Source organism: Apteryx mantelli, chromosome 1 (assembly GCF_036417845.1).
Source record: "Apteryx mantelli isolate bAptMan1 chromosome 1, bAptMan1.hap1, whole genome shotgun sequence".
Classification (NCBI taxonomy): Eukaryota; Metazoa; Chordata; class Aves; order Apterygiformes; family Apterygidae; genus Apteryx; species Apteryx mantelli.
Window position 1 is genome coordinate 170,750,036 of NC_089978.1, and position 9,308 is coordinate 170,759,343.

Consider the following 9,308-nt stretch of genomic DNA (forward strand, 5'->3'; position numbering starts at 1 on the left):
GTTTGGTAGAGCTGTAGCAAGTATCCTTAGACTCATATGCCTTACTTAAATCTGCCTTAACAGTTCAGATGGAATTTGTGGATTTCTGGCCTTAACTTTAAGCTTGAAAGGGACACCTGCTACCTTTCAATGGAAAATTTAGTAAGGGGATGATAGAGATGAACTGTCATGTTTTGTTAGCATCTGTATTTTTTGCTGCACCGTGAGGAAACATGTCCTGAGTTAGGAAGGTACATGACTGACTGCAAAGGTAAGGAAATGTGCAAAGTGCTGGTGGAAGTGACTTATTTAGGACACAGTACAGATAACAGTATTATAAAAAAAACAGTACCTACAGAGTTGGAGGGTAAGAAGGATCACATTGCTTTTCAAACAAAGCAGCAGATCCTGTCCTTTACTGAGATGGTGATATAGTCGTATACTGTTCTAGTTCACAAGCTGTTCCTATTGCCAAGTAGTATAAAAAGTTTATCAGACAAGGGAATGTTCTCTGTACTCTAAACTTTATATTAACAAATTAGCTGAAGCTTGTGAATCTTTTGACAAACAATTGATGTTTTTTTCAGGTACACTGAAAGCAGATCTGGAACAGTTTTAATGCAAATGAATACTCAGAGAGGGAAAACTCCCAGTTTTTACTTGAAAAGGGTCCCTGGCTTCCTTTCTGATCTGGTGGCTTAGCATATATGCGGGAGAGGATAAGAATGATCAACAGGCAAAGGAACTGTGCAACTGTCAGGTTCTTACAGAGTTGCTTCAAGTTTGGGCTGGCAGTTTATATACTGGCTACTCACTGCATTTTGGTTGTATCATATGAAAGGTTTTTGTATCGTATGAAAGGTTTCAATACCAAACTCTAAAGACAAAGTGTAAACTTTCAAGGTTTTAATATAGAACTGATTCTTTTTCAGGTGGGTGTGAATACTCACTGAATCCCCCAAAATGGGTTTCTCAGTTTCTGTGTATTGTTAGGGAAATATTCTTAGGCACATGGAGGTATTTCAGTTGATGTCTAGAAAGGGTGTTATAGCAATGAAGTCATCTTGCTCAGTCAATTTTTCAAATAAAATGGAGGCATCTGTAATATTGGTGTGAACAATCCATGAGATTTGTCTCACCTACTCAGGCTGTACTGTTACACATTGAATGGGTTAACCTGGCTTTCAGGAGGGAGATGCAATATGGTTGTTATATAGCTGTCTGAGTTTGTAAAAGGTTTAAATTGAAACAGAACAGATTCTGAGATCTGCTTCATGGACTTAGGTACCTAAGCTAGCAGTTGGACACCTAAAAGTCCCTTAGTGACTTTCCAAAAGATGGAAGTATTGCTGCAATGAGACAGTTTGCCTACAATTTCTGATATTTTCATTACTTGATTAAGATATGCTTTACTGCAGTTTACTAGTGCATTCTACTCAAGTAGATACCAACTGATATAGTTTATTTTGGAAAGCATTCCAAGGCTCTGCAAATATTTCTTTGGGGATATGCTAATTTTGCCTCACTGGACAGACCATGCAGGTAAACTTCTTCTCTCACTCAAAGATTCTGTCTCAAAGCTCAGGAAGCTGGAGGGGTTCTTCTAATAAAGCTGTGCCTAAGGCTAGTTTAGAGTGATAATAAAGAAGTCTTGAGCAAAAGCCCTGTAAATCTCTGACAAGTATGAAAAGGGAAAAGTCTGGGCAAGATTTTTAGTGATGTGGATGAAAGCTACATCTTAGAAATGTATGAAAACTGTGAAACACTTAGCCGTACATATAAAAACCCAGAGAGAGGCCTGAGCTAAGGACAACATTCAGTTTCTTGAGCAGAGAGACAGGCAAAATGGTTATATTTTCTGTGGCACGTGAGAACAGAAGTAGCAGAGATGGAGCAGGGAAACGAATTCTGTTTTATCTGCATTGATCTTAAGCTGATCGCTAGGCATCTAATAGTTAAGGTTTGAGTTTGGAAAGAAGCAGTGACATGTTTTGCTTAAAATCATCCTGCATTTTCTTCATTTAATGAAGATTCTCAAAACAAACTTCAAACCCAAGGAGCAAGAAATAGATGAGTTCTGAGGCCTTTCCCAAATCTCCCTTGAAGCCCAACATGACAATGCATTTTTGTTCACATCCTCCTGGTGTACATTTGTTGTCATAATTCTGAGCTGCCGCAAATGCTGTAGATTGAAATCGCCTCAGGGAAATAACACTATTGTTTGTATATATAACTCCTGAAGAGCCAAATGCATTCTTATCATAACACTTCTCTGTTGTGCGTTTGGTCAGGGAGCACTCACAGGATCAAAATAGACTCTTCTAGGAATTAACCACTGGCAACAAACAAAGGGAGAGTTAAAATAACCTGCTGATGACCTCCAGTATTTTTAGATCTATGCATCTCATTTCAGGCCATTTCTTATTCCATTAAATATGCGTTCTGAAACTTTTGGGCATCATTGCTTCTGGTTTTCATTCATATTAGGTTCTCACCCAGTTGCCAGAATATTTCACTCTAAGGTCAAAGTATCTGCTGATTGAGTTTTGTTGAAGCAGCTGACAGAAATTGTTTTGGGCAACAGCCTGACCTTGGGCTAGGAGACTTAGCAGCTTGGAAGTCAGCAGTAGAAAATTATGCAATGTGGAAGAGTAGTTATTTGATGGTTAATAAGCCTTTCTTATGCAAGGAAGTAGAAGTATCTTTCTCTTCAAATACTTACTTGCTGATTTCATAGTTCTCAACAATACTTTTTTATTGGTATGTGTAATCCTATTTTCTATGTCACTCTTTCTAATAATATATGCTACAACCATTGTGAACTTTTGTCTGACTACTTTGACTCTAGGAAATTAATGTTTAAATACAAATAATTATTTTGTGTTCTGCATACATGTGGAAGAGATATTTGTCTAGTTTCAAAAAGAGTGAAGCTGGGGCACATTGGCTCTATTTCAGTTTAAGTAAAAATTAGAATAATGTCTCTTCAAAGCAATTGGTGCTGTTGCTGGATTATATCTGATGAAGTGAAAACTGTCCAGAAACAGAATTATATATTTACGAATATATCTGTATAGAAATAAAGATAATGGATCGTTAAATGCTTAGTAGGACTGTAGGAAAAGCTGCAATATGCAAAAGTGTGATGGCACTAAAGAAGAGTAAATAGTTGCTAGAAGGAAGATTAAAATCCCAGACTAAAAACCAGCTGCTAACAAGGATGGGTAGAAGTGCAGTAGTTTCCCACAGGAATGCTGACTTCTTTTGGTAGTGAACCACTGATTGCCACTGATAGAGAAGCTTGCATAAATTGAGCTGGAGAGCACAAGTAGATCTGCTACAGCTAATATGACTGGAGAAGCTTTCCTGTAATCTTTTTTCTTAATGCTTTAAAGGGCAAAACATTAGTTTCAAAAAGAATAGTAATATGCAAATACTTAAGTGGAGCACCTTGTTAAAAAAAAAAATTCTTCTTGGTGTTTGGTGCTGCACCTTATAATTAGTGTAGCAAGTGATTTCTATTTTGATTACAATAGTTTTTAAATAGCTGATACTTTTATATCTCTGTCTTCTTTTTTGAAGGCAGCTTTATTTGCTATGCATTTTTATTTTATTTTCTGTTTAGTGCCTAGGGTTTTTTTCTGTTTTGATTTTATTCATGTTGGTTTTTTACTATAAGCTTTGGCTGGGGTGTACATGTAACAACATTTAGTCTACTTTAAAAATACTTCATGTATGCAATTTAATAATATCTTATCAAAATGACATAAAACTCACTGATGCAGAGAGAACTATGACAGAGTAGTATTCCAGAAGTGAGCTGGATTCATGTGAAACTTCAGGCTGGTAACTCTTTCTTGTGAGATGGACAAAAAGGCTTAAAGGCATACAGAGAAAGGGAAGCAGTAAAGGATACATACATTTATAAAATACTGAAAATCATAAAGGAATGAAAGTCTTGCTCATTTGTAATTGAATAATGTTTAGCTTGTGTGCACTGACATACACATTCATTTGCCATGAAAGTGTAACACATTAAAAATGAATAAAACAGTATGGGCAAATAATCCATAATATGCATAGTCTGTTGGGAATCCCTATTTAAGAAACAGTGACATGATTTGAGAAGGTTACTTGATTTAGCTGTGAGTGAAGACTCCTTCAATCATCTTATTAATTTGAGATCTTATACAGCACATTTGGGGGGTTTGTTTTCAATATCCCTATTATAGGTTTTTAGAGAAAAAGCTAATAGGTCCTAATTCTTAAAGTTTTATCACTCTGTTAAAGTTTTTAACTGTCAAGCAGACAACTCTTTTTGTAATATTCATTTTCTAATGGATAAGAAACCTTTACTTCCTCTTCCTTTTATAGACCGTTTTATAGACCAGAGACAATTATATGCATTAAAAATACAGCTGCATATGTTTCTGCTCAGCATAGTATCAGTCTGTTCTTTACAATTATTTTTTATCCAAGAGATGCTCTAAATAAAATTGTAATCTTTCACCCTTTTCTCCCTCAGAATTTCTAATTAGAGAAATCAAACTATTGTCTTTCCTCTACCTCATGGCACCCTAGGGGAAAAAAAATTCCTACCAGCACTTTAACACGTTTAATTGATAGAATAATTAAAATCTCATGAACTTTGGCCACACAAATGTAGATGAAATTTTGGTAGCAGGTTTTGAAAATTTTACTAACATGCTTCAAAGTGGACATATGGCTTCTCATCCACTAGGATAAATACATTAAAATGGCCATTTCTTACTCAGTGGATCTACTTTGTATACTCAGGCATATCTATTAAATTTAGAGACAAAAGCATAGTATTTATTCTAGCAGAGCCAATATAAGTGAGTTAGATAGATTTTGGGTTTTTTTCCTGTATCATTAGCAATGGAGTTGCTTAAGAAATTATCCTTACAGGAGCAAATATTATGTTGTACCTGTGTAATCTCATTAGGAAAGACTGGCTGAATGATTCCTTAGAGAAAAAAGACACAACCTCACTGAAATCAAGCAACATACACCAGTCTGAGTTAGCACAAATATAACTTAAATATAATTTATTCATCAGAAACATAATCATACAAGAATAAAAAAAAAAAAAAAAACAAGCTAACAGATCTGAGACCTTGGGTGCATCTATATTAGTATTTGGTTTGGATCAAGCGTGCACTTTCAAAGCAAATTGGATCACCTCCCCTTACTGCACTTGTTTCCTGTTCTGGAGTGGTCTTGAGCGCACGAATTGAAGTCCTTTTGAATGAAACTAAACTCAAATGTGCACTCCAAGAGCACACATTCCCCAGCTGGTATGAGGAGTTTTAGCCTGTAGCAACAGACTAGAACTAGTAACCCCCCCTGAAACATGTCCTGCATGAACAGTGGGCGCTAATAGTTTCACTGTACAGATCTGCTCCTCTTGCACTGCTTTGCTTGTGAATATAGACACAGCCTTTGTCACATGAATTGGTTAAGAAAATAAGACCTCATCATCAAGCTCTACTACAAAAAGTTTTCTGCAGCTCCAGAATCCCAATATACTTTTCTTTAGATCTTTAGTTTATTTCCTCAAAATAACAAACTCAGTGCGTCATATACTTTCCTAGGAGCCTCTGTTTTTTCAGGCTACTCTCCATAGATCATCTACATGTAAATACCTAACCGAGAGACCTCTGGTCTACGCAGCTCAATTAGTAGGCAACAGATCAGTCACAGATTGGAGTAAGCCTGAACCCCCTTCAGAAAATCCATCTTGATGTTCTGTTTACACTGCTTTACTACAATCTTTTTCAAGGATTGAGAGAATAGAGAACATGCCCTTATCCATGCTGCAGATGTGTACAGTTCTTCCAGAGAACTCTTAATAATTTCCTTAAAACACACATTAAGAAGCATGTCCGAGCATAATACCTATCTTACTATAATAGCTCTCCTACTGTCCTTTCAGATATCCCAGCAATACCCACCTAGCCCTCATTGAGCCACATGCACTCTGTCACAAGTGCTTCTCCTGTGACTCTCAGCACCCATATGATCTATAGCGTGCAACACCCTGATAGATCAAGGAGAGTGAAAATCAGAGTATTTTCAGGGAAGTCTAGGAAGAAAAAATGAATTGACCGGTGCCATAATGCCAAATCCCGATTTCTGTAAGGGGTCACATGATTCTGGTGCCAGTCCTGATCTGATGGCAGATGCGGCATCTGAGCCAGCTCTAAACAAACTTAAGCCATTTGGCATAGTGCAGTGCTGTGTGGAAACACTAGAACAATGTTACTACAGTGCAAGGACGTATCAGAGCAATCTGTCTCTGAAGTTAATATATCTGGGATCATCTTCTGTATTTCTGCTAGGTGCTACTTTGTATAGTGTGGCCACACCTTTAATGGCCAGTATTTATAGTACCACAGGAGCACACAGCGAAGGAACTGGGGACATAAAAATATGAAGATAACAAGGCAGGAGAGATTGTTGCTGCTGGGATTAGTGAGAGATTGCAATTTGCCTTTGAAAGTTCAAGGGCTGTAAGATACGGCATCTGGCATAAAGCGAGGAGGAACTGCAGCAGATGATAGTACAGCTTCTGTGGTAGTTGGACAGGAAGGAAAAGAGCATGTGAGTGATAGTCTCTTGAGAAGAAGAGGAGGAAGCACAGAAGCAAAGATGGTATATAGGTATCCACAGAAACCACTGGGGGAGAAGACAAAGGTAGGATAAAGGGATAAAGTGGAGAGGCCAGAAGGAACAGCAAAGGATGAGAAAGGAGAATGGACTGCAGCATCTGAAGTGCCTATGATGTTAAAGAGTAGAGCCTCAAGAGAAGAGAATCTTCTCTTAAGAGAAAAATAATCATGCCTTGGACACTGACAGAAGTAGGTCTCTCTAGTACAGCGCCAGGGGCTGCTCAGGAGAGTAGTAAGGGACAGTCTGGAGAGAAGAGGGAAAGAAATTAGAAAGAAAAAAATAATATCCCCTGCAGAATTCTTCCTAAAAGAGAGACTTTCACCTTCTTATGCATGCTTGTGGTGATTTGGGTGTTGGGGTATGACAAAGTTGGCTGTGGCAGATGCTAGGCCTTACTGTCTCAGGTCTAAAATGCGGCAAACTTCCCTGTAATAACAGCAATCCTGACTAGTATCTAGCTCCAGTTCCCTATATGCTATTGATGCTGGCTGCCTTCACACATTAAAGGGGGAATTTCAGACAAGTTTTATAGGGAAAAGGGCTTTGGTTTATTATTGCAAAGTATCAGGAGCTGAAGCATCCCAAAATGTTCCTTTTTGTGTCTTTCGAAAAGCCTTTGCACTGTTTGAAAACAAAATTGAAGACTTGTCAGCAGAGGCAAGGGGGGTTGCTGTTATTGCTCCTATAATTTCCATTATCTAAAGTGTTTTTAGGAAAAGCAGTTGGAGTAGGAGGCAGAGAGTGGGAACACTGAGTTGGAAGGTGAGGGGTCGCACACGTTCTCCACAGAAGGGGCGGTGCTCCCTCACGTCTCTGATTTCTATTTTCCGAGTCAGGGAATTCAGGGCTGATGGCAGCAATTAATCTGCTGGGTACAGCAGAGATCTGAGATAATGGCATAATGGCCTTCCTTAACAGAAGAGAAAGGCAGTAGCTGGAAGCAGGAGAAGAAAGTAAGAAAGGGAAAACATGAAGTGAGAGTAGACATATATTTTAGCAATGGTGCTGGAATTTCAGGTCTCTAAACCTCTTCAACAGGTGATACTTCCTCTCTGGGGCTCTGCAGCTATTAATATGGAAGAGAGTCATTAAAATACATAAATATATAGAGAGACAGTCTGGCACTTAAGCCCTGAGAAGTTTGCAGACAGGGTTGTGTGGGAAACTTCCTCGAGGAGAGTGTTTTACCCTAAGGGTATGAATGCAAGAGCATTACTTTAGGGTCTTTCCTAAGCAAAGGGACCTAGGGAGGATCAGGCCAAGATGATCATCTCTTCATTAGTGAACCATAAGAGGTCCCAGTGAGTTTTGAAAGGCTTGAAGAGATTGATGTTCATAAGTGGGATGAGATGACTTTTCAGGTTCACCCTGTTGTAGCCTGGATGATTTCATGATGCCTTGTCTACACTTCTCTTGCAGGCTAGGGATGTCTCTGTATTTTATCATTATTGTTTTCTTTTAATAAGTTTGTTACCCAGCTTTGGTCTGGTGATTTCATTTTGTGTCATTTTATTTTATTTTATTAATTTTGTCATTTAGTGTAAGGTGATTCCAGGATTTTAGTAACTGAAATGACTGCATCTTTTCAGAAGTAATCAGTTTATTACTAGTTGGGATGAATCTAATTCCCTTTAGACAGGGGGATGACAGGTCTCATGCTGGGTTAAAGAATATCAACAGTAGCCTGAAACTCTTCTACACAGAACTTTTCAGTGATACATAAGTTTGTAGATTTGAAGACTAATAGTATCATTGGCATCACTAATTATATATGAATTTATTCAGCATTTTTTTCTATGTGTTCCTATAGCACCTCTGTTATCATCTTAATTTTGTATATCTTTATCACTCCTTGACCATTATTTTTAACATAGAATACCTGAAAAGTGGAAAGAATTAGATTACTGAATAATGCAAACGACAAAACACATTTGCAGACAGGAAAAAGAAAATGCAAGGTAATGGCTAGTACAGCCACCATTAAATACAAAATTTAACATTTATGATAACATTTCCATACTCCCTGAGTAACACAGTCCTGTATAGCATATAGACTTTGTTTCAGGCATACAGCTGCATAGCCCCTGCATTTACAGTTTACAATAACTGCTAAGAGAACAGAGATTTTTGCATTTGCCAATAGATGTGCATTCAGTAAAACAGGGCTGCCAGAGATTGCTCAGTAAAATTCCAGTTCTCCAGATCACTTTTACCTCAGTGGGGCATATGGAGCTCAGGAATACACTGATTTCTGAATCCCTTTCTTAAAACTTGCTCTGATGTAGGAGATGTTTCTTTATTTCAGCCTCTATTTAGCCTGGCCAGTGGCTCAGACATCTTCTCATTACTGGATATCTGACATCCATCATTACTGTTTGCTCTCAGGATGTTCTAGTTCATATTAGTGCAGAACCCTAAAAATCATTGTGGCGAATGCTTCTGTCACTCCACAGCACTTTATGATTTTAAAGACTGGACCTATTACAAAATAAGAATGCTGCTTCACTGCATGCAGCAAGTGAGTTACATTGGTATGTGCAGTATCAAGCTGTGCAATCAAGCTCTCTCCTGAGGTGCATCTCTTTATAACGCATATCAATTGAATATGTTTCAACAGGACAAAATAAATCAAAACA